General features: G+C 34.6%; 1 long non-coding RNA gene across 1 annotated transcript; it reads right to left on the bottom strand.

Annotated features, from left to right (window-relative positions):
• Window positions 1-833: 833 nt before the first annotated feature.
• On the bottom strand, window positions 834-24,415 carry LOC129232395 (uncharacterized). Its single transcript, XR_008581350.1, has 4 exons — window positions 24,321-24,415; window positions 23,010-23,075; window positions 1,003-1,047; window positions 834-903 (listed from the first exon to the last, which is right to left on the bottom strand). It is a non-coding gene; the product is annotated as an uncharacterized LOC129232395 (long non-coding RNA).
• Between the last annotated feature and the right edge of the window lie 1,642 nt (window positions 24,416-26,057).

The raw sequence follows: 26,057 nt of genomic DNA, 5'->3' as shown, positions 1-26,057 counted from the left end.
GTTTTTAATGGTATTTTATTTGACTCATTCTGCTAATAAAAATATTCTATTTTTCATGTATGCTTTTCCATGCCACACCAGAATATGTTACGAGGAGATGTCGAAGGAAATATCGAACAGTATCAGCATCAAAAATTGGTGTTATATTCAAATCCACTAATTTCCTTGTTGGTACTTTTCGATTATTTTTATTCATCTGAAGGTGCAAATTTCGAGAAAGATGTTTGAAAGGTAAGTTATCAAGCAAAAATTTCACTTAAAATATATTTTAGTAATAAATACAAATTTAAAAAAAAATAATAGTTTTTGAATAGTTAAACTATTTTTCTATTATATATAATTTTAAACATAGGATAGAAAAACAAGAATGAAATTTCAGTAAAATATGTGAAAATGAGAAACGAAGAAATAGCGCAACGAAAAATCAAGAACCGAAAGTTCTGTAAAGACACAGAAAGTTTAAAAACGGAAAAATAGATGAACGGAAAATTTAAAAACGGAAAAATAGATCAACGGAAAGAAGAGAAATGGAATTTTCGTTAAATCACGGAAAATTTATAAATGGAAGAACAGAACTAAACGGAGAAATGAGAAATGGAACTTCTGTTAAGTCACGGAAAATAATTTAACGGAAACGTAATATTTACGGCAACTTTGCTGCCGGTACTTTATCCGTTATTTTCAGGAAATTTTTTTAACAGTGTGATATGATTTACACACTTTGACGACATTCGGCTCATCGAAAATAAACGACGTTCATTGCCCATTCAGTTAGAGGGGAATAAAGGTTCACTTTGCTCACCGAAGCTTCACTGCAGAGGAGGGTTTACTTACTTTACGCAGATCCGATCTCAGTTTCTCATTCTCCCGGCCCATTTCTTCCGACTGCTCTCGGAGTGTAGCCTGAACGAAAGAAGGGGGAATTAAAGAGCTGCTCGGCAAAGAGAGAACACAGACAAAAAAATCACAAATGTCTGCATATTGTCAACGGAATGCACTCACATTTTCCTGTTTGAGCTGCCAAACGACGCCTCCTGCTTCTTCGGCCTGAAAGGGAAGAGGGAACGTGTTAGTGGGCAATGTGCCAGCAGTGGGAATTTACAAGTTTCTCTTAAATGATTCCAAAAATACTGACAAGAAAACGACTTTCAGCTTTATATGTACAGGGTGGCCTGAAAGTGGGCACACCTGCATTTACTGGTTTCCCAAATGGGTGAAGGGGATGATTGACAGCCAATGATGACGTACACAGGGCTCGTACTAAGTTTCAGTAATAAAATAAAGGAATTTTGGAGGAGTTCTGAAGGAGTAAAATGAGGTTTTGAAGGAGTACTTTTGGGCAGGAGTACTTAAATGATCTCAGACTTTTTTACAACATATTTGATCCTCTTCCCTCTTTGTCACACTTCACCTTATTTCTCCTTTTGTCAAATGTCATATTTTTCATAAAAATGTTGTTATAACAACTGAGTGATGTCACTTTTTGTCACTCTTGCTCTTCCCCTTGTCACAATTTCATGAACCCATCTTCCCCTTTAAGGTATGACATCACACATAGGTGACCTTTTTAGAATGCCAAAACTGTAATTTAAGAAGCAATTGTTTTCTTTAACAAAATCACTTAATATAGTACATCCACTTAAGTATTTTTAAATATTTAAATAATAATTACACAAACTGACTTTTGCTGTTGAGAATGTGGTGGGGGGGGGGCAAGCAATAATCAAAACTTGAAAAGCTTTTGAAATGTCTTAGTCATCTCATATTTTCACCTTCAACTTTTAATTAAATTATCAATTTGTAAATCACATCTTTATAAAAAATAAAATAAACATACGAAATTACTACATTAAAATCGCCCTTATACTTTCGCCCTTGTGACGATGTGATGAAGCTTAGTTGTCGTTTGAAATAATTTAAATTACTGTCACAGAGGAAGATTATGTAGTCTTGAACTAAAAAAGAAGGAGTTTTGAAGGAGTTAAAACCAAAATGAAGGAGTTTTAAGGGCCCTTCAAAAAAAATTCCTAAATGAAGGAGTATTGGAGGAGTTTGGAAGGACCGTACGAACTCTGCGTACAGCTCTCAAGCAATGCGATTTGTTACTGGATAAGCGCTCCTTAATAAAATGAAAGTAAACATCTAGTGCGAACTAGATGGCACCATTAGTTTCTTTACTTTATTTGTCTATTGTGATTGATTTAATTATTGGAAATTAGTATTAATTGCTGTAAGATTATTATTAATTGCAATTGCAGCAATAAAATTCCGCGTATTTTGACTTATTCATTACAGTTTGCTTTTATTTATTTTTTTATTTCTGTGTTTGTTAACTAATAAATTAAATAATTAAAAAAAAAACTCGGACACTACGAATATTTTTCATACTGTCAAATGTTTACACATGACAGTCCGTTTTCATTTGTTCTTCTCTTTTCGTTTATTAACTGACTTAACCAGTACTTTACTGCATTATATTAATTCTATAAAGGTTTATCCCATTTATGATAAAATCATTTCCTCAAAATTTCTCAGTTAATGATATACCAGTAAAAAGGACTTGTATTTCTACAGCCATATACTACAGCCAACAGCAACTCTCGAAGAATATACATCAACAAATGCAGTTTTTTCAAAGAAATGTTTTTGCCCATGATTATTGTTTCTAACACTTCTGATTCTTTAATTTTATCAAGAAATTTATCACATCATAAAGATGATATGATAAAAAACGAACCCCCCCCCCCTTTTTTTTAAATTGCATGGGCGTAATTTTCAAGTGTTAAAATAGTACTTAAAGTAAACATTCTCCATTTGCTGAGTGCATATTCCATATTATCCCTCCCCCCCCTTTTTTTTTGTAAAGTTTGACGCCAAGTCATGATTTTATGCTTCAAATTAGATTTTAACTCTTTGTGAATATTTCATATCTTAATTTATTCCTCTTTATCCAAAATTTCAATTCGATCCCACTGCCTGCACGTTGAACGGCATTGTCAAACCTAAGATCAAATTATTTGCAGTCAATTATAGTATAAAAGACAAAAGGGACAAAAAAGAATTGAAAAAATGAGAAAAGTTCTTAACAAAAATAAACTTTTCTTTTCCTTCCAATTTTGTTGAAATTTTGCTGCTCTTATGTTTGAAATTTAGTCGAGCAAATTTAAATGTGAGTTAACGTCACAAATTCGAAAGTTGTCCCTTGTTTTACATAAAGCGGTTAAATTATAAAAAATACTTTTGCTCTAAATTTAATACATTTGGATTCAACCTCCTCTAATGCATCTTACTTTACCATGTTGTCAGTGTCGGTGAATGTTAACGAGGAACACTGAGAGTCAAGGAGGACCTCTTGTCGGTTTGGTCACCCCCCCCCCTAACAAAACTTTTAAAAATTACTTTACTCCAAATCCCCTTGCCCCCCTAAGGTTAGAGTTTCTAGATTCCGACTAGGCCAGGGGCGCCCCCCCCCCCAAGGGCAAGGGCGCACCCCCTTTCCTTTATGTCGCAGAAACCCCTCCAAAATGGAGTAAAAAACCCCTCAAACCCCCCTAAATATTTTAATGGCGCAATCTGCGCCATGACCCCCCTGAGTGGGCACCCCTGGACTAACATGGTCTTTCGTGGGCCCTGAATGTTGATGTGTCAAACGTTAGAATCAGAGTATGGGTATGGTTCAGTAAAACTAATTTCCGAGTTTAACTGCACAATATAAATTTCGATTCATTTTTAGACACAAATTAATTTCAGCTTTGGAACCTCTGAGGCTCTGTGGTAAAAGCTGCGCTCGTTACCGGTGGTGGTGGGTTTGATTCCCACACGTGCCCTACGTGATATTTCCTCTCTTTGTGCTGCAAAATTCTCGTATTGTCTTGTATATGCAATAAATATGAAAGTCCTAACTATCTGACAAGCAAAATTCCTCAAGAAATTCTCACAAGATAACTTGTAATAAGTCAAATCAATATGCTGAATTTTAAATGTTCAGTTATCAAAGTAAGTGCCAATTTCCTGACAACATAGCATAGTTTAAGAAAAAATAGATTATTAGAGAACATTGTGTTGGTTCATTGTCCATTAATATCTACTCTTTACACACATGCTTCATTTGGTTGCAAAATTTATGACAGAACCGGTAATCAGGCATAGATACAGGGGAGGGGAGATGAGGGAAATGGCCCACTCTCTCTCTCTCCTGAAGCATGAAAGGGTGCCTTCTAAAAGGAGCACTCAGGGCCCAGGGCGGCCACTAATGCTTAACCTCCAAGCTTTTATAGACCTAAACAATGAAGACATATTTTATATATTATATTTTAAAAAAGCTATACTGATTGGATACTCTCGCAAGCATTTCAAACAACAAATTCTGTTTTCAACAATCGCGGATGCGTGGAGAGACAGTGGAAAATTGCGACTCTCCTGAGAGTCAAATATATATGAACGAACTAATATTTTGTATTTTGCATTATTATTAAAATCACGAATGAACTGCCCGGTTTCAAATCAGGGCTCTTGCCCCGGTTAAAAAATTTAAACGTGGCTCCAAAATGAAGACCCAAAAGGATGCCATGACCTCCTTGACGAGACTAAAGAAGGCTTAAAAGGGCGTTTTTAGGACTTTAATTTCGGAAAATTTTGCTGATTGAACCACCGATCTTAAGGACCCAATTAAGTCTCTGATTCACCCCTTCGAACTTAACTTAATCAAACATGGCCTGAAAATGTTGGCTTTAAAATCCAAAATGTGTTTTCAGAAGACAGCCCTTCTTAGGTCATCAAAAATTGCTTAATGACATTTTTCCCATTTCTTTTTCGAAATTTTTGCGATGGAAGGCCCCGAAATTCATTCCCAAACATTACTACCAAATATAGTCTTAATTAGCGTCTTTAGAGAGGCCCATAATCCCACACCCTCAGTTTGTAATTGACTTCAGTTTCAAAAAACAGTTCGTGAGGACACACTGATCCCCCGCCCGCTCTTTATCCCATCGTAATCAAACAATGCCTAAAATACGATTTTGGGACTTCAATTTCTAAAAAACTCTAGAGAAGAACTGCCTGGCTTATGTAACTTTTTACGGCGCTAGGGCATATACCCATCAATTATCAAAGTGAGGTGGACAAAAGTCTATAGTTGTGTTTTTCAGATATTAATATCGAAAAATATCCGCCGAAGCTTCCCAGTTTTGTTAATGTCACCAAAGACAGCATAAAATTGCGCTTTTAGAAATATCCGCTTGGGAGCTCCAGAACCCTTCCTTCCCAAATATAGAATAAAATTGATTTTAGTTCCGAAAAATATTTCGGTTCGGAATTTTTTTACGTTTCCCCTATTGTTTTCAAATATAGCCAAAAATGAGTTTTTGAAACAATAGTGCCGAGAAATTGCCAGAGGAAAGCCGCCAGATCCCTGAAGTCACCAAAGACAGCCTAAATTTGCGTTTTAAACTTCAATTTCGAAAACTTTCAATGGGAGATGATTGAATCTCCCTCGCTCTAGCAACGTCAACAAAGATAACCCAAAACTGCTTGTTTAAAACTTCAGTTTCAGAAACTTTTCGGGAAGAGCGCCGATTTTTCCCAGGCTACGGTCACAAAAAATTAGCTTCGAATTGATTTCAATTTTGAAAGAATTTCAAGAGAGAACTCCAACATTACTTTTCCCCTGAAGTCTCGAAAATGTTTTTAAAATTGCGATATTCGACGTCAATTTCGAAAATTTCTCCATGCACCTTGAATGCGCCCGACTCTTTCCTTCTTGCAACCAAACACAACCAAAGATTACTAAAACTATTTTTCGCACGCCAATTTCGATATTTTTCTGGGAGCAATCCCCCCTCCCCTGATTCCCCCTCCTCCGTCCTTTCCCTGATGTCACCGAAGACAGACTATAAAATGCGTTTTTATGACTAGCAAATTTTGGTATCTATTACTTTCTTCAAAGATATAAATTGTATCTAAGGAGTTTCTTATTATAAAACTTTTCTCCTTTTTATAAGTTCATCATTCTTGTTTCTTTTTTAAATTAAAACTTGATATAGAAATTTGAAGAAATGTTTATATGGACGTCAAAGATTAGTCAAAATATGCAAATTACTCTTGAGGGGCGGCACATTAGATCTTTGCACACGGGCGGGCGTTCACCATCCAAGAATCACAGGCGGAATTGACATAATTTTTCAATGGGCCACGTAGATTCCTATCAAGAGGCAGCAACTAATGGCTACAATGTGGAGGGAAGGAGAGTAGTGTTAGTATTATTTTAGTATTGTAGTAGTTCCCTCACAAAATGTCTAGTAAGAGAATCAGAGGTTTTTCTTTGAACATTTAGTGTTTTCAGCAAAATTCTTTAAGAAATTTGGAAACATTTCAGCTGTCATCTACCCACTAGGGAATACATTATACATGCAGAGTTACATCTGGTGCGGTTTTCCCGTTGTTTTCTCTCGTGTTATCTCATCTCCGGAAAGAAAAGCATGTATGTTGGCAATTGTATAAACATGTCTATAAGTAATGATAAGCTCAAGAATAGTGTAACTGATGCAATTATTTAATTGAATTGACAATTAACAGAATTTAAATTCCAATTGTTTAATGTTTTGACTCTAAACTCTTAACTTGGGGCAAATATGCGAATTCACGCACTTACCCCGAAAAAAGTTCGCCAACTAGCCCCAACTCGCCATATTGAAATCAAGTTACTCTGGTTCAAAAATGCTTTCATAAAATAATCCGAATTAGACGACACTTGTTGCGTTGTAGCATGGGCTATTCAATATTAATAAGTTTAGGTAAATTACTCTACTATTGTATGTTTTATAAGAAAATAACTAAGGGTAAAAAAAATTACTAAACACTGCGAAAAAACAACTTTCTCTCGTGCAACACGTTTGGTTAGGCAGATTTCATTGAAAATACACTGACAGTAGAGAGGCATCTACCGTGTTACGTGACATCTCACCAAGAGCTGTCAAATCAAAAATGAGAAAATTATTTAACATTTGCACACTTAACCCTTCGCATACTAGCCCCGGTCTCCCCTACCATGAAAAAAGAACATTTACGAACTACCGTACGTACCTGCTCTTGGCGATTCTCCTCCTTCTGGAGGGATGCGTTGACGAGGGACCTCAGTTCGTTCACTTCCAGTTCCAAACCTCGGCACTTTGCACTGGCTGCTCCGAGCTCCCAGTTGGCCTGAAAGAGAGGACCAGCATGGAATGACGAGACCTCACTGCCGACATTTATCGGAATTTCAATGCCGGGGCCATCGGGCAGCAAAGTATCAAAGGTAAATGATTAAAACAAAACAGCCTCAAGGCAGCTGCACGGCCTTGGGCATGTAAAAGGCAGCATCGGCAGAAATGAGTTTTTGGGACGTTTGAAGAAACACCTTACGGATTTAATACTAACTTCAGGGAAATGTCGGGGGTTTTTTCGGGCAGAGACCAAAGAGACGAGCTTGTTCGATAAAGCTAACATATGACAGGAGGAAAAATAAATAATAAGTTGCAGCTTTTCACCTGCCCATGGCTGCGTATATCAGGTTCGTGGTAGGGGAGACGAGGCCTAGTTGATGCTACGAACATATACATTCAGAACAGGGAGTCTCGTGATGAGACAACCGACCTCTGCCGACTTGGAAGAAAAATTTGTGCTTCTTTCCTGTCTGAACAAAAATTAATTTGAGAGAGAAAAAAATCCCCCCCCCCTCCCGATGTTTCAAGATATTTTTTAAATACCCTAATAAAACCTAATAGGACCTTATATTTTAACGCATTTTACTCAAAACTTGAAAATGCCCACTTACATCCCTTAGCTTCTCACTGCCTCATATATGTATCTTCTTACGCGTCTGAATGAAAAGAAAAATTGAGATAATAAAACGAAAAACCCGGAATGGATTTTGGTGTAAAAAATGATAACACTAGGTTGTTACGTTTTTGGTTGGTTATTTATTTTTTAGAAAGATTTTACTAGAATGTTAAAAGAAACCTATTACAAACAGAAAACGAAAAAAGACAAGAACAGAGTAGTAACACAACCTGGAAATCTAAGAACTCTAAGGGAAATTTTAAATTTTAGAAAATGAGGGTGTTTAAAAAAAATTTAGAAACATTGGGGAAAATTATAAATTCCAATTGCTTAACCATTGTTGTTTCCTAGAAAAACTTAGTAGACCTTCCTTATAGATTTATTGCATTGATTAAATAAAAAAAAGAAAGAAAGCCAGAAAGAAAAGAACAATCTTTTAGCAAACTTCAGTTACATTGAAATAATAAATATGCAAATTTATTACTTGGCATTGTACTCTAAAGCTTTGCTGGTATGTATGCTTACAGCATTGTTTACATTTTCCAATAATATGTAAAATTTATGAAAATATTTGGAGGGAATCAATTCTATTTTTTTTTAAAAAAAGAACATTTTTAAAAAACGAAAGGTTAAAAAAAAAACTCTGTGGAAATGTCAGAGAAAATTATAATTTCCAATCGGCAAACCTTTTTCGTTTTATTATCTTAATTTTTCTTTTCATTCAGGCGCATAAGAAGATACATATATGAGGCAGTGAGAAGCTAAGGGATGTAAGTGGGCATTTTCAAGTTTTGAGTAAAACGCATTAAAATATAAGGTCTTATTAGGTTTCAACTGATTTTTTTTTCAAAATCATGCTGTACAGCAGCAACTACCAGGGCTATTAGTACCATCTCTTGCCCCAAGACAGAGGAGAGGTTCACCTACCACTCGTACTGGTTAGCTCCAAATTTTTAATTTTGCCCCTTACATCCCTTTGCTGCTCACTGCCGCATATGCTCTCGAAAATCAAGTTCTTGTATCAACTAGGCCTCCTCTGGGACCAACCTGAGCTGATTTGATTTTCACACACAGTAAAACCTCTCTTTTTTTTTTGTGAGTTTTTTTAAATTTTCCAGTTTTGTGAAGAAAAATGTTTTTAAAAGTCATTCAATTGATTGAAAAGAAAATAGAAAAAGCTGTACATAAAAAAAAAACTTCGTATGCAAAACTACTGCTGAGTATTCAGACCCCCCCCCCCTCCTCTGTATTTTACCTGTATACCAATAACTTCAGAGAAATTTTTAGAGATACAAAAATTTAACTTTTTATGCTCCACGCCAGAAATGGGAAAGTCCGACCTCTGCACATTTCTCGTGTGGCCTGTATAATAGCATTGATTCATATTAAATTACATACAGTGGAACTTTGATAAGTCGAAGTTGAAGAGAGTGAGAAAAAAATTCAAATTATCGAAAATTCGGCTTGTTGAATACGAAAACAAACCAATAGAATAAGATGAAATACCATCACTGAAACTGATTAAGTTTTTAATATGAAGATATATACTTGTTATAATTAATGTATAACATAACTCCATAAGTTCAAGAGTTTATATAGGTTGGAAAACGAATTTATAATTTTATGCAAGTTATAACAATTTGTTCTGACCAAAAAAAAAACAATTTAAAAAAATGTTCTTTCATTAGTCATCGGATACTTTCAAAGCATCAGAGGGGGAGGCGGGAACATTCGACGGGATTCTATAAAAATGTGCGATGCATCTGCTGTTTTTCTTGCACTGCCATTCGGAAAGTCTTTGATTTTTCAAAATTGTTGAAAACTTGGAGGCACATCAAACCTTAATGCAATTTCATTCTTGCTACACTACAATTGAATTAATTCAACATTTTCTTCTGCTTAAAATTTTAAGTTTTCTCTTAGTCTATTTTGGAGTTCTATCTCATATGATCGGGAATCGACGAAATCGGCACCAGAACCATTCGCTTTCTATAAGAACGAAAGAAAAAAGCCAGTCTTGGAAAGACCGGCAGCTGCGTAGAATACCGAGAAGAAAATAGCTCTTCGGTCCAGTAACCCTCGCCCCCCCCCCCCCCTTTTTCCGCTAAAAGTGGCATTATTCCATAATATAAGCACCCTTTCCTGTAATTTTTTCCATCATTTTTGGTTGCAGTATATGGTAGCTTCGGTTTCCTCATGGGCAGGTTTTTCTTTTCTACCAAAGTGAAAGAGACAATAATGTAAAACTAAAAGAAAACAAAATGCCAAATTAGGTGTAAATGATTGGTTTGAGAGATTTATCAGATCCACTATGTCTAGACGCCTATGGATGCAGTGCAATAGCGCTGATTTCTTTGTATTTGTTCACTTTTTGGGGAGAAGAAAAAAAAAAACCATGGCTTACAGAGTTACATTACTGAAGAAACTTCGACAGTCAAGAAATAAAAATTGGACTCATCGAATATTTCAACTCGACGAATTCGGTTCATCGAAACTAAACGACATTCATTCCCTATTCAGTTAGTGGGGAATCGAGGTTCACTTCGGCTCATCGAAGCTCCACTCAACGAAGCTTCACTGCAGAGGAGGGTTTACTTACTTTACGCAGCTCCGATCTCAGTTTCTCATTCTCCCGGCCCATTTCTTCCGACTGCTCTCGAAGTGTAGCCTGAACGAAAGAAGGGGGAATTAAAGAGCTGCTCAGCAAAGAGAGATCACAGACAAAAAATCACAAATGTTTGTATATTGTCAACGGAATGCACTCACATTCTCCTGCTTGAGCTGCGAAACGGCGCCTCCTGCTTCTTCGCCCTGAAAGGGAAGAGGGAACGTGTTAGTGGGCAATGTGACAGCAGCAGGAATTTACAAAAACCTCGGAAAGTATTCCAAACATACTGTCTAGAAAACAACTTTCAGCTTTATAAGCACAGGTGGCCCGAAAGTCCCCCCCCCCCTTTTACTTTCTACAGTGCATCAGGTATGATTGAATGTTTCTTGTACAGTTACCTCGAAGTCTCAAGAGTCACACGCATCGGTAGAACACCACCCATTTCCCGCAAAACATCTCTGAAGTGTAAAGATCAAAATGGGAGAAGGTCCACTTTCACCGGTGATATTTCTTCTTTCGTACATGCTTTTGTGTTTGGCGGATAATATCTCACTTTCACGGTAACGCTGGGTTACACGGTCTTATGTTTACATTTGGAAAATTCAGCCAAGTCATTTAGCTCTGATCTATTTTAAAAAGTTAGAGTTTTAACTATCATTTAAAGGAACAAAAATATTTTTATTCTTTCTTTATTTTTTAATAATTCATGAGTAAAGTTTAAATATTTTTTTTTCTTGCATCAAGGAGGGACTTTGGCGTACAAGATTTTAAACTGCTTGCAATACATCACGGTGCAAGGTCCGCGCATTGCCTACGATGTTAAAATTCCTACATCCTCCAGCCCTGTTGGATGGTTACAAATTCTGACATCAGCTTTTAATTTCAAATTAAGTTCATTGTCATTTAGGGTTTTTTTTTTTGAGCAATCACGATTGCTTATAGCTTTTATTTGACTGTTTTGATGTCCTATCATTTTATTTTCCCGCCAGCACCCTCCACAGCACCACCGTCGACCGGCTCCTCACGATGCTGCTCCTCTAGCGAAAGCCGTCTCCAGGTTGCGCCCATGTCCTACACACACGCGCATACATACACAACTACACACACACACACATACAGACAAACCACATACACACCCATACACCTACACACATACAAATACTTACACACACGTATACATACAGACACACACATACACACACAAAAACATACACACACACACAACTACCCACACATTCATGCATGCACACAGACACACATATAACCCGTACACGCAAACACATACCCCCCCACACACAAACACACATGCCTACATACACACACACTCGTATTGCGAAAAACATAATTTGAACTCAAAATGTCAAAATTTAATTTTTTTTTTTTTTTTTTGAGGAGTAGGGGTGGGGGAGGTGAAAAATATTGAATAGACCATACCAAGAGCCCATAGATGCGCAACGCAGCAAAACTAAAAAGCCAAGTAAATAAAAAAAAATATATATATATATATACATATATATACTAGCAAAAATACCCGGTGTTGCCTGGGTCAGTAATAGTTATGAGAAACAATCGTTACTTGCCCTTGTTTTCTGTTTTAAGCGAAAGAATTGAAAACAAACCTTTTTGACGTGATTAAAAATCGAGCTTCTTCCTTACTCATTAAACTAAAATAGCAATAAGTATAAAGAACAAAATAGTATTCATTTAGAAACGAAAGCACGACTTTTAAGCATATAAAAATGTGAAGAATTTCCGAAATATGAAACTACACTTTACATGTTTAAAAAGATTTATCGGTAAGTACTTTTTTAAATAACATCTAAAACCTTCTCTGTATGGCTATTAATGAACAAACTGTTTTAAAAAATGTAGCCGCCCGTGTTCCCCTTGCACTTGCTTTAGTTATTTTGGGAAATTTCAATTACTGTGGGCACTTGGTGCGGTTAAAAATGTTACCAAATTTGCAAGAATCATTTTAGGACACCTTCGATAATACTTCCCCAGCTTACTAATTTTTATTATAGAAATATTTTTTTCAGATGCTGAGATACTTTTGGTCAAAATAAAATGGCGCTAAACGATTTGGCACGAAATGTTTCCAAAATAAGTAGTAAAATTTGGCGATTGTTTGAAAGTGTGCAAAAATAAAAATTTAAGAAAGTTTTTTTGCTCTTTATGGATTTGTCTTAGTTTCTGCATTATTTTACACAGTAAAAAAAGTTTTTTTTAAAGATTCTTTGATTGACGATATTTTGTTTATATGATGTAAGCTGAGAGACATTATTACGTAGCCTTTGACTTCAAAAACAGCGACAGTTGAAAAAACTATCAAATGCATCAGGTACTGAAATCTTTCTGCAAAAATTTTGGCGATATTTCTGCTGGTTGATTGGATAGTGAATAAGTGTCTAATCCGCATAAATAATAATAAAAAAAAACCGTTAATTACATTTAAGTTCGTTTAAATGGAAAATGATAAGCCAAATCCATTTATTTTTAGCCAATCTTGTGGAAAAACGTTACTTTAAGATTTGACTTGAGAAAAGCCTCGAACAGTCACACGAAATGCAAAAATATTGAACGGTATAACAATTCTAGCTATCAACTGAGAGTTGAGATGATGCACTAAATAATGAGTTGATGAGAGCCTTCGAACATATGGAACTAAAAATCTCATAATTCGTTTTTTATACAACTTAGAACTTTCTAACAGATGCCATCTTCAGCAGAAAAATTGGCGCTTTCGATGGACATATAATGTTAATATGTGCACGTTTTTTTCCACCCCCATATTGGGGCATTTATGCGAAAATTGGGACTAAAATTGGAATAAAAAGGGAACTATCAATCGGATTTTTTTCGAACTGGTCTGTAAACCTTCCCAGTACCAAACTGAACAAACGGTGAAAGTTTCAGCCAAATCTGGGGGGTTGTTTCTGAGATCTTAGGGAACAAATTTACCAAACTCCATTTTTATATATATAGATATACTATATGCATTGCATAAACATATTTATTAAGAAATTATGCTCACTTGAGCTGGGACAATATAGTCACTTTTGATACAGATTCAGGGCTGACAACCTTGGAGAAACAATTCGAGGGGCATCTGTGGAGATTTTGAAATTTTGCCGAGCAGCTCGGTATTTGGCATAAAATTCAATTAAAAAACATGAACCACTGATCTAAAATTGTTTTGGAGCTTTGATAATTATTTTTAGCACAAGCATAAAAATAAAAAGCAGCTTTGAACACTATGTCATGCTAGAAAACGCTCGGCCGGGAATTACGTAGCAAAATAACCGTTTTTACCGAGCTGCGGAGTTCCGCATTTTTTGCAGAGCAACTGCGCAAGCAGCGGAGCAGCTGGCAACCCTGCAAATTACTTGAAATGCAAAAGAAAAAAAAAAATTTTTAATGTTACGGACCCATGATTTTAAAAATGGACCCACTGTTTTGCAGGGTTCGTCGATTTAAATCATACTTAAAGTTGGGATTTAAATCAAGAGTTTTCATTTTTTTAAATCATTGAATATTGATTTTAAAAATTTGATCTTATTTTTATAAATTAATTCTGCTTTTTTAGAATGTGTTGCACCAAATTTAACTATTTGAACCTATAAAACTACATAGATCCCTGCTTCTGTGTGTGTAACAGATTTTCAGACCCTTGCAATATTGCTTTTACTCCAAAATTAGTTCAGAACAAAACAAAAACTTGCAGCTTTTCTTGTACATCAGGCCTTCCCAAACTTTTTTGCCAGCGGACCCCTTCCAAGCTCCAGTGCTCAGCGCGGACACCTGTCCTTAGACTTCAGATACTTGTAGTTAGTAGTTAGTTGAACATGGTTAAATTAACCATTATTAACTACAGAGAAACACCACAATACAAAAAAAGGGGTCGGTAGTTTATAATGTTTCTTTTCATTTGAAAGTTCTGGAGTAAATTTGAAATTGAACCAAAAGAAATTAAGGTAACAAAACGATTAGAATTTCAAATTCAACATCAATTTAATGGGAAGAGTGAGATTGTTTTTAGCTGGTACGACTTTAATACATTGGGGGTTTAATTTTTGATAGCTACAGTCGAATATTAGGATCAGTATATAACAGCTTCGGTATATGGTTTTGGTGGCTTTGCATTTTCAACGAGCGATTGGTATTTTTTGTTCTCCAGACAATGCCAAAACTGGGGGTAAGTAGAGATGGACAAAAACTGTAGAATCTTAGGAGCCGGTTAAAAATTTTAAGCACTAAAGAACTGTCTCTGAGTTTGTAAGAAAATTCAATGGCAAGGTTTTGGAAATAATATTGTTCTGAAAGAACTAGAGGTTTTCCACCTCCAGCTCAGTTAGTTCCTATGCCGGGCTGATGAGTGCTAATAAGCACGAAACTGCAGTCCTCGGCTGGAATTGACTGAGCTGGCGGTGTATTTCATGTAGTCACCAAGGTATTTTTTTAGTCACCCGAATCACCTAGCTTCGGGATTTGTCGGACCCTGAAGGTAAGAATCTGGGAAAGTAGATTTCAAGGTGCAGTCTCAGGGCAGGCTCTAGTAGTTTCGCCGCCCAGGACACATGAATGAAAAATACCCCTCCCCCCTCCACACAATGACAATATTTAAAAAGATGAATTATTTTTAAATAAATGCCAATAAATCTTGAATAGAAATATCACCCCCCCCAGCATAGGAAAATAAAATCACTAATAAACCTACAAAACTATACAAGAGCAAAAGAGAAAAAAGTGAAACGGCATATTCAAAACAAACACCTCAATGACATACGGGTGGGCCAAAAAATGTAAAGTTTATACATTCTTCTTCGACAGTGCTAGAAAGGTGCCTTTTCTCAATTGGTGTTAAAAATATTTGCCGGATCAAAATTCTTTCTCACGGGGAACCAGGCCAGCTAATTATCAATTTTTTCAGCTTTTATTTCTTTTATGTACTCAAAATAACCAAATTCCTTCATAATAATGCCAAAAAGGTGTCCATCTAAATAAAACATTCAGAATTTCAGTCTGATCAAAAAAAAATTACATGAGGCTTTGGGCCCCCAAATTTTGTATCACAACTAATTAGTCAGAGACCTTGGAGAAACTATTTGAGGAGCATCCGTGGTGAGTTTGAGGAGCATTTTGAAATATTGTGCAGCAGCTCGGTATTCATATAAAATATACATATATATAAAAAAAACATCTTATCTAAAATTATTTTCGAGCATTCATAATCATTTAAGCATTGGCATAAAAATAATTATTTTTAAATGAATAAAACTGCTTTAAAACACTATGTCATGCTTTGAGTATAAGCATCTTTAATTTCCCATATTTACATGCCTGTCATAATAAACAAGCAAAATACAATAAAAATTAATTTTATGTAATCAAATTCTTTGGTAAGCCTCTTCAGCCCTAAGAGAACTGAAAATGCGAAGCAAAATGTACTTCTTTGCGGAGTTTCGCTGTTTTTGCGGGCTACCCTGAACTAGTTGATAACTATTTCTGTGGGCACTGATCAACTCACATTTGCATTCTAAGACATTAGTCGCCCGGTCTCCGTTGTAACAAAGTGAATTAATAAATTACGCTCTATTTGGAACTTTAATTCAGACTCTTCAACCAGATCCACTCAGGCTACAAAACGAGCTCTCTGTGCCCCCTTTAGGTTCTTTGGGTTAAGGGAGCAAAACAAGAATCATTCAAACATTTTCCATACTCTAAATTTTCTAAGATGAGGATAACGTTTTTCAGATTTATTATCTTTATTTATTTACTCATTTATTTTAATAATAGGGAGGGGGGACTTAGATTGGGATGCTAAAAACACAGCACCGTTGAAAATTTCAGGGACACAGCAAAAGGGCTTCGAGTTACGACTCCCCGAGATTTGTTTATAAATATGCTGCGACCGACAAAAAAAGTTGTGTAACGCTTTGCTTTCGCATACTTTTCAGGCTTCCAAGTTACAAAAAGAGTTGTTTGTAAAAAACTTTTGTAATTTTTTTTTTCCAAATGGGAAAGATATTTCAAGCCAAATACTGCCCCTAAATGTTGTCACCCCGTACAGGGGACCAGTTTGTCCGGTCCCATAGCCCCCCCCCCCTCTAGCAGTCTGAAATTATGTCTCCTCAAACATTCATACTCCCATGACGACAGACCGAAGGGTTCGACAACCTCAACGAAATGCATGATCTTGCAGCACCTCCAGATGTGGGAAAGGAGTGTTCAAAGGACAACTCTTTGCTTCGAAGGTGAAAATTTGGGGATGTTTTTAAATGCAAAAAAATTATTATTGTAGCATTTAGGGTTTTTAATTATTTTTTTTTCCCCAAAGGTTGCCGTGGACCCTCAACGAAGGGTCGGCGAATCCCAAGGGATCCCCCTATTCTTTTTTTTAAAAGTAATTCAACAATCAGTGGTGTTCCCATAGGGATACTCCCATATACACGATATACTCTCAAACATTTTTTTAGACATATAGCATATAGGGGAGAGGGGGGCACATGTGAACAAAAACGACAGTTTTCTATATTTTTCATTATTGATTTAAGATAAAAAAGAAAAAGGTGCTAAATATGATAAATCAAACATTTGCTAATATTTTCATGCAGTTATCCTCCTTCTACAAGAGGAAATTCCAACCTAAAAATTAATTCGAAAATATGTTACATTTTGTTCTTATCTGACCTGGTGGGGGGGGGGGGCAGTTGTAAACACACCTGGAGCACAAGTGAACAGATACATAAATGGTATAAAATGCACCTAAGCAATGCGGAGTCATTCGCTATATCGGTAACAAAGGGTCAACAAAGGGTCGACGGACTCCAAGGGACCCCCTCATTCTTCTTTTTGTAAAGTTATTCAACAATCAGTGGTGTTCCCATAGGGTATACTCCATATACGCCGTATACTCTCAAACATTTTTTAGACACATAGCGTATACAGGGCTCATAGCAAGTGGAAAAAAAGTTATAGGAGTTTAAGGGGGAAAATATAGGAGTTTGATAGCAAAATATATAGGAGTTTAAAAGAAAAAATATAGGAGTTTGGTAGAAAAATATATAGGAATTTTGAAAGTATAGCATCTAGTATGTTTGGAGCACTATATATTTATATAAAAAATCAAAAAATAAATAACAGAGTGCCAGTATCAATACAATTCTATTTTGCACGAAGTCACAGCAATGTGAAGAGTCACAGATGTAAGAGCAAATGAATTTTTGTACCTACGGTCGCTTATATGAATCATGCTTGTTTATGACAATATTGATTCAATTAAGCAAAATTGTGTGTGCGTGGGTTTTTTTTTTTTTTTTTTTTTTAGCGTGGAATTCTACATACAATTTAAGAGAACTTTATTTAAGAGAATTTTTGATCAAACGAGATATCATTAGAAGTACACCTCACACTCAAAATATCCATTTCCGATTATTTAAAGAAATTAATCACAAAATAGCATGAAAAAGCAATTACAAAATCCAGATTTTTTTAAGTTGCATGCTTCAAAAAATGCATCTCTTATTGATTGCTAAAACTAGGTAATAATTAATTTAGACATTCTTTTTTCAATGTCATAAATCTACCTACAGCCCTCAGTACTGGTATCTCATTGTTTCAATGCTAACACTAACGCGGAAAAGTCCCATCGTGTTGACATATCATGAGACAATGGTTACAAAGAGTGTGAAACATTCTGCCTCCACTTTGTTTTACTATTTACAGAAAAAAAAACTTATTTTACTAAATGAAGGCAAAGAAAAAAAGACTGCGCTAATGCATCACATTTGTGGGAAATGGCCAGTCTTATGCGCTTGATTCATTTAAGCAGCATGTTTGATTCACATATTCTGCAATTTTTTAATGTTAAAACTGGATTTCATTTTGTTTTTGAAAAATTGATTCAATGAAGTGGCTGATTCAAACACCCGTCGCCCATTCTAATCGCATTAGTCATAACTTACAGTTAATGTATGTATATGCTATCAGCCCTGCTTAATCTGGTAACAGATAAACGAATACTCCACTTATACGGATAAAACCTCTCAGAACCGAATATTTCCCCATAGATGCAATGTTAAAGATCCTCGCTTAATCGAATAATTTCCCCAGATAATCGAATATTATTTATTAGTTTTCAAAATATGTTTACTGATTTTTTTTTTTTTTTTTGAATAAATTAGAAATAACTTAAGTAAGTATAATTTTTGACATAAAAATATAAAACACTATTTTCAGGGTTCACTCTATTCGGATGAAAAAATTCCATGACTTTTTCATGACTTCATAAAAAAATTTCATGACCTTCTTGCTACATGAAGAGAATAGTACTATTTAATTTCAAACTGGAAATTTTTTGGAAATGAGCATTAGCGAAACTTCTACGTGAATTCTTCTACCTCATCAAAGCACTTACTTGTGATTGAAAAAATATCAGTGTACACGTAAAAACTAAACTATTCTTATTTGTCTTCATCATATAACTTTTAGTAAAGTTAGTAAAACTACAGTGAATGAAATATAACGATGCCTTTTAGCATCAGCAGTGCATTTAAGCATACACATAGCTTGATAGTACTGTGGTTCATTAAAGAAAAGCCATTCTTTAGTAAATTCATGTTTCTAAACCAGATATTTATACTTTCAAAAAAAAGAAAGAAAAACATTCAATAGCGAATAAATATTCTGATTCAAATGTACTTGTTTACTTATTTGCACATTTTCAAATGCATATGAATTAGTAGGTTCATAGATTCCTGAACATAGGGTTTGATTCCCGACACTGAACGTAGCAGTGGGTCGCATGGATTAGTTCTGCGGGCCGTATGTTGGGCAGTACTGTTTTAGAGTATTAGAATTCCCCTATTTCTGTGTTTTATCACCTGACTGAAGATATTCATTTTCTACAACTTCCAACAAATTGAGATAAACTCTGATAAATTTAGTAATAAAGTTTTTACGAGTGATGGAAACAAACTCGGAGGCAATTGAATTGCATTTTTGAAGTGCGCGTGGCTAAATCAAGAATGTGCAAATTCGCTACTACAGAATATAAAAAGTCTTGAAAATAATGGTCAATGCAAAATGAGTGATGTCCAAGCAGTAAAATCACATTGCAAAAAAAAGACGAGCAGCTGCTACAGAAATGGATGTAATGAGATTTCAAAATTCAGAATTGTTTTTGGGATCATTCAATTTTCCAGTTTTAATATGTAAGACTGTTAAATCACTCAATTTTTCTTATGCTTTTTTAGCAACTGTTACTTTCTCTTTGCCCCAGAACATTTTTTCATGACTTTAAATAATTTTCCATGACTTTGAACGAAAATTTCAATTTTCCACGACTTCTCCAGGTATGAAATTCGCTAAATTTTTTTCCATGACTTTCCAGGAATTCCATGACCCGTACGAACCCTGTATTTTTCGCCTTCAACAAGCGAGAAAAAACTTCTATTTTTCGTCAAAACATTTCCTCCATTCTAATATCCTTTGTTGTTGCCATTACTAAAAAAAATAATAAACAGCACACCCGATAATTAAATTAAATATCAAAGAAATATACAAACTTCAGACGATAATATTAAATGTAAAACAGGGCAGACGAGAAGGGGAAAAAAGGACTTGGAAAAGTGTTACCAAACAACCTTGGAAGTAGTACAGATTGTTTTCAAAAAATATTGCACTAAAAGAAGGTGCTAAAACAAAGATTTCATAACTCAAGTTGAAAGTCACTTTTTTTTATAATTTTCATACATACTATAATATACTCGTATGTACAAATTATTAAACTATGTTAATGTTACTTGTAAAAAGTTTTTGAAATAAGCTTTTTCCTTTATATAGCTATTGATTTATTATTACTACGTTTTAAGACAAATGTTGTCAATTTAGAAAGATAAAGAAATTTTCCCTGCTTTATCAAATACCCCGCTTAATCGAACAATATTTCTAGGAACTGACGATATTCAATTAAGCGGGGCCGACAGTATATATACACACACATGTATAAAGGGTGAATTTGATCTAATCTGCCGAACGAAAGGGGGTGTTAGAAGAACCCAAGTAGAACCATCCATTATCCCCTGCAATTTGTAACCGTAACTGAGTAGATAGAAAAAATAAGCCAAAAAAAATAAATAAATTTCTGAGATGAAGACTGATTTTTGAAATTCTTGGAAAATTTACACACTAACCAAATACATATTTGAAAAAAGCAGACAAAATCCTATAAAATGACTTTTTTTTATCGAAATAGTAACATTTTTCAACTAGCTACAAGCTTTGAAACATTTGAAGTACTCAAAGTTGAATGGGTACCAAAATCTGTACATGGCATTTTTAAAAACAATCATTTGAGCTACATCCGGTCATTTAAACTACAGTAATCCCTCGTTTTAAGTGGGTTTATTTTATGCGGTTTCGATTATAAGCGGTTCAAGATTTGAGACCTTTATTTTATTTTACGCAGATATGTTTCAGTTTTACGTGGATGCAGCAATACAAACAGATAAAATTTTTCCTTTTTTTCAAAATCTAAACTCCTAAAGATTGCAGATTACAACTGCATTTTGGCGTGCTAATAACCGAGCTTGGGTCACTGGAGACATTTTACACGATTTGTTTCAGATATCTTTCCTGAAGTAAAGTTATTGAATTCACACAGTTCAGAACTCACTGGAAGAAGAGCTTTTAGGAGTGACAAAGGAGGCCAAAACCAATGAGGATACCGACTTCGGTGACACACAACCAAAAACGTTTTTATTCAAAATTTTGAGCCACTCCTAGACAACATAAATTATCTTTCTGATTTGCCAGTGAAGGAAGATTCTATCACGGAAATGACACAAGTGATCATGGATGCGTCAATGCTCTGCAAAGAATTTCGGGGGAAAATTCTTAATGACTGCCAAAAGACTATCATAGCCCTTTATAAACAGAACACGAAATTAATTTATGTTTTCCTTATGCATGTTGTGCATAAAAGTTGATATAAGTACACAATAAACTTAATATACAATTAGTCATTACTGGAAGGAAATATTTTGTTATCTACGGAATCAAACCCTTATTTGAACACTATTATTAGGTCTCAATTTATGCGCCGTTTCCGTGGAACGTTACCCCTTCATAAAACGAGGGTCTACTGTACATGTAAGATTATATGTGACAAAATTAAAAGCTTTCAAAATCTTTATAGCAGTACACTTAAAATTAACGCGTTATACTATTAAAATTACAAAGTAAACTTTAAAAGAAAAAGAATTAATTGAAAAGAAATTAAAAGTTGCAAGTAAAGACATCTCTATTTTGTATCTTTTATAAAAATAATCAAATAGAAGTTCAGCACATGTGCCAACGATTAAGATGTAAGAGTGCAAAGTGCAGGGGAGAAAGAAGAAAAATATGGATCAAAGATTTTTACATTTTTGGGTAACATCCGACAAACAAAATATAGGAGTTAGAGAGAAAATATAGGAAATATAGAAGAATATCTGACAAATTGTGAAAATATAGGAAACATAGGAGATATAGGAGGACTATGAGCCCTGCGTATACCCTCAAGCTTCATAAGTTTTCATGTTGTGACGCACTATGTACATGATCACATACACAAATTGTGCGTAGTGGATTACTGGGAGTAAACCCTCAGAGAAATGGATGGGAACATCACTGGTAACAGATTTTCAGACTCTTGCAATATTGCTTTTATTCCAAAATTAGTTAAATGTAAAAATTTAGTTTTTCTTGTACATTAAGACTATGGTAGTTAAGAAAATGAATCGTTCGACACATTATTTTACGCTAAAAACATACATGATGATGGATAACTTATCTTTAAGCATAATAGAGCTAAAAAGTTGCTTTTTCAGCTATTGTATGAAATATATTATGTTTGTAGATGGAATGTAATTAATATTTATGAATTTTTGAAGATTTTTAAAAAATCGGATTTAAATCAAAGAAATCAGGTTTTTTTAACTTTAAAAAAATAAACAAAAAACGCTGCTTTTCTGAAAACATGAGTTTTTTACCCGGTTTCATTAGTAATTAATACCAAATTTTTGAAGATCTTTGAAAAATTTGATTTAAAATTTTTAAAAATACAATTTTTTGGATTTAAAATGAAAAAAATCCTGCTTCTTTTGGAAAGTATGAGTCTTAGGATTCAATTTCATCAGTCGTCAGTGGGATCCCTGAACATATGTTTAACTTACGTGAAAACAAAAAAATCAAACATTAAAATTTTGTCTTAGTAATATGTTTTATTGACTGGCCGAGAAAAACAATATGAAAACCTGCGACCGGGTCGAGATTCAAAATGCTAGTTTTCTCAGACAGGCAAAACCTATTTTTGCGAAGGAAAAAAACGTATTCCCCCCCCCCCCCAGAGTTCCTTCCACTACTGAGTAAAAGCATTCCAGTACTGATTATCACTTTCCATATTCAGCAATTGCACGGTAAGTTTCATTTAGGCGTTTTCACAATTCTTTAATATTCCGACACAGCTTTCGAAAATATGTAATTTCCCTAATCGGGTTTTTTGAGAGAAATGAAATAATCACACTTCAAGCATGGTCCAACTTACCTGTTTCCCGTCCATCGTTGCTTTCCAGTCCTTCTAACGTGGCAGGTTCTTCAATCAACACCTCAGCTGAAACAGAAACGAAACTATATAGATAATACGTTCAACTAATTTCTCAAGGTTTCATGCGAATTCAAAACCATCGGCATTATTTTTTACAATGAGTTGCAATGCAGTTAAAAAATGAAGATTTTATTTTATGTTTTCGCGTCTACACATTTCAAATTTCTCACGTACACAGTATAACGGTGGCGGCCTGGAACCATTTGCCCAGACTTATTTAATAACATTTTCTTATTTAATAACATAACAGAAAACAGAACAGGTACAGTATTTTCATTATCTTACGAAAAAGTTTAATATTTCTTACTCTGTACACAGAAATAGAAAAACAGGTAACATAAAATTCATAGAAATGTCTTGATTAAGCTGGAATTCAGTAAAAAGGGATTTAAACTACTTGAGGTCCTACAGTAGTTTTGCAAAAAAATGTAGTAATTAGAAACGAACAATAGATTTTGTGACTCGAGATGTAACTTTGCCTTAACAGTGGGTAATCATGGAAATTAAAAAATCTGAAACTTCACCATTCTTGGGTTTTTTCGTCTTTTATACTTTTCTTCAGAAAACGCTGACTAGTTTTCCAGCTTTTTTTACCCGAAGACAATTTTTGCACTTTGTTGATATACTTACGCTACACTATGCTACAAGTATCCCACATGTTCCCTAAAAAAAGACAAAAAAACCCACATTTCTTTTTAAAAACCCAGCTTTAGTTGGGTTTTATTTTAAACAAACCCAAAAAACCCTGGGTTCATGGGCTTTTTTTTAGAAAAAAACGTGGGTTTTTGCCAACCCTGAGTAGAGTAGCTATAAAAGCTTTTCTAAAACCAAGCTTACCTAACAATTGAATAAATTCAACGAAATATTAATTCCAGCTAAGATTTAAACAAATATTTTTAAAAAAACCAATAACTAACGAATAAAGCTTTGCGATTTGTGGCCTAGGAATAAAGTACGAATGTTGAGAAAAAGCCCGTTAAATCTTTCATTTTTGAGGAAAGGAGAATTCGTTACCGATAGGAAAACTACCCGCAGACATTATACTAATAAAAAAAGATCCAAGACAAATACCGATTGAAGCTTTCACGACTGATATTTTCCATATTTCGTTCCTTTATTGATACACGAGGCTCCGAACAAACAGGCCCCCTTAAAAAAGGGTTCAGAGTTTTGAGGACATAAAGGACCAATAAATCAAGAAATACAGTGCATTTTCACTTTTTTTTAGAGAAATATTCATCAAAATCACACCTTTTAAAGTCCTCCGTTTCAGCTTTATCACCCTCAGGTACTATTCGGTATTTGGAACAGTTGAATTTTATATCGAAGCACGCGGCAAAGCTCCGTCACATTTACTTTACATTAGGTTGATGGTTAAATTATAAAAACGTGAGAGACTTACGCAGCGTAGCTCTCCTCTTCGTCGGCAAAATCCGAAGGCGGTCAGTCCACACAACGAGGACTTGTTCGGATAGATTTACCGGTTCTTAAGGGTCCTATTCGAAACTCCAGCGCTCGAATACGCTCCCTTGCGGTGATATACATAACTGCCGAAAAAACTAAAACATTGCGTTCCATGCGTGTCTGTTGACGTAAACATAGGCAGTTTGTTATGAGTATTTATTAACGAATTCGATGTGTCTTGGATTGCTTTCAGAAATAGAAAGTGTTTTGTCCCTTAATATTATTCTCGAGCTCCTCAAAATAATGTTAGTCTTTATTATTTCCCTCTAAAAAGTGAGTTGACTGTCGTAAATGGCGTGAAATCCTAAGCACCTGAAAACTCTGGATTAACAAACTTCGCATCTGCAAGTCTATTCGAAGCATTTTTTTTTTTTTTTTTTTTGGAAGAGGATAACTTTTTACAAGGTAAATTGTTTTATTGTTTTGTGTGAATTTGTAAGAATATGGTTTTCTTTTTTTCTCTTAATCTTAAGCTCAAAAGAAGGATATTTTGCAGTATTATCGTAGAACGGAATGAAAAATTTTTAACGCTGAGAATTTTCATCGCCAAAGTAGTGCGATTATAGTTTAGGGTTATAGTTTTAGTGTTGTGCGAGCAAAGAACACTTGCTTGGCGAGATTTCGCATGTCAGTTGTAAACCATTTTTATTTTTTTATCATGTGTGGATTAAAGTGGTAGAAAGATAACAGAATTCGATAAGTTTAAAGAAATAATGGAAGATCAATTGAAAAGAAAACTACCGCCATGTATCCGTGAGAATTTTATTGATGATGCATAACAGAATTAAATCATAATTCAGACATTAGAAACATACGAAACCGAATGTAAAACAATTAGCGCTAAGCAAACAAAACAAAGAACTTTCATCTTCCTCTTTTGATAACACTGATAAACAAAGGTTTATTTACACGAAATATTTATAGTGTTCATATGGCTACAATAAAAGTGTAGTTTCATCAAGAATCGATAAATTTCGAATTTAAAATCGTGGAAATGGCTGCTTACAACTACGAACTACGGAATTTGTATTAATTTCTAATGTTTCGTAATGCTTCTTGAATTCTCATTTCTTTTTACATGGGCCAAAATATCCACAAGACTTTGAAAATTAATTTAAAAAGAATAAAACAAAAAAGTCATGCATACAAACAAAAATTACTAGGCTTATTAGCATTTTCTACGCTACGGCGTGACTTTTCTGGTTTTTTTATATTTTCAGTGATATTGTCGTCCTATGATTGATTGGTTTGGATTTGGTTATTCACAATGAATTATTGAAAATCATAAACTGTAAATTTGTCGATTTTTCTTTATATATTTTGGTTTCTTGTATTGATATGCGTTTGCTCGTACATTCTTTTGCTCTTTAACTGTTAACAATCTCATGAAATATTTCTCCCTTTTCTAATCTATTTTTTGAACTTTTGTCTACAACCTTTCCTTTTTCAAGGTTGGTGTTCATTTCTACACTGAATAATTACGTATTATTCAAGGTATTTTTAATTATTTTACCAGTAGCAAAA

Source organism: Uloborus diversus, unplaced genomic scaffold (assembly GCF_026930045.1).
Source record: "Uloborus diversus isolate 005 unplaced genomic scaffold, Udiv.v.3.1 scaffold_12, whole genome shotgun sequence".
NCBI lineage: Eukaryota > Metazoa > Arthropoda > Arachnida > Araneae > Uloboridae > Uloborus > Uloborus diversus.
Note: the sequence above shows the minus strand (reverse complement) of the source record. Positions and strands in the feature narration are given on the sequence as shown.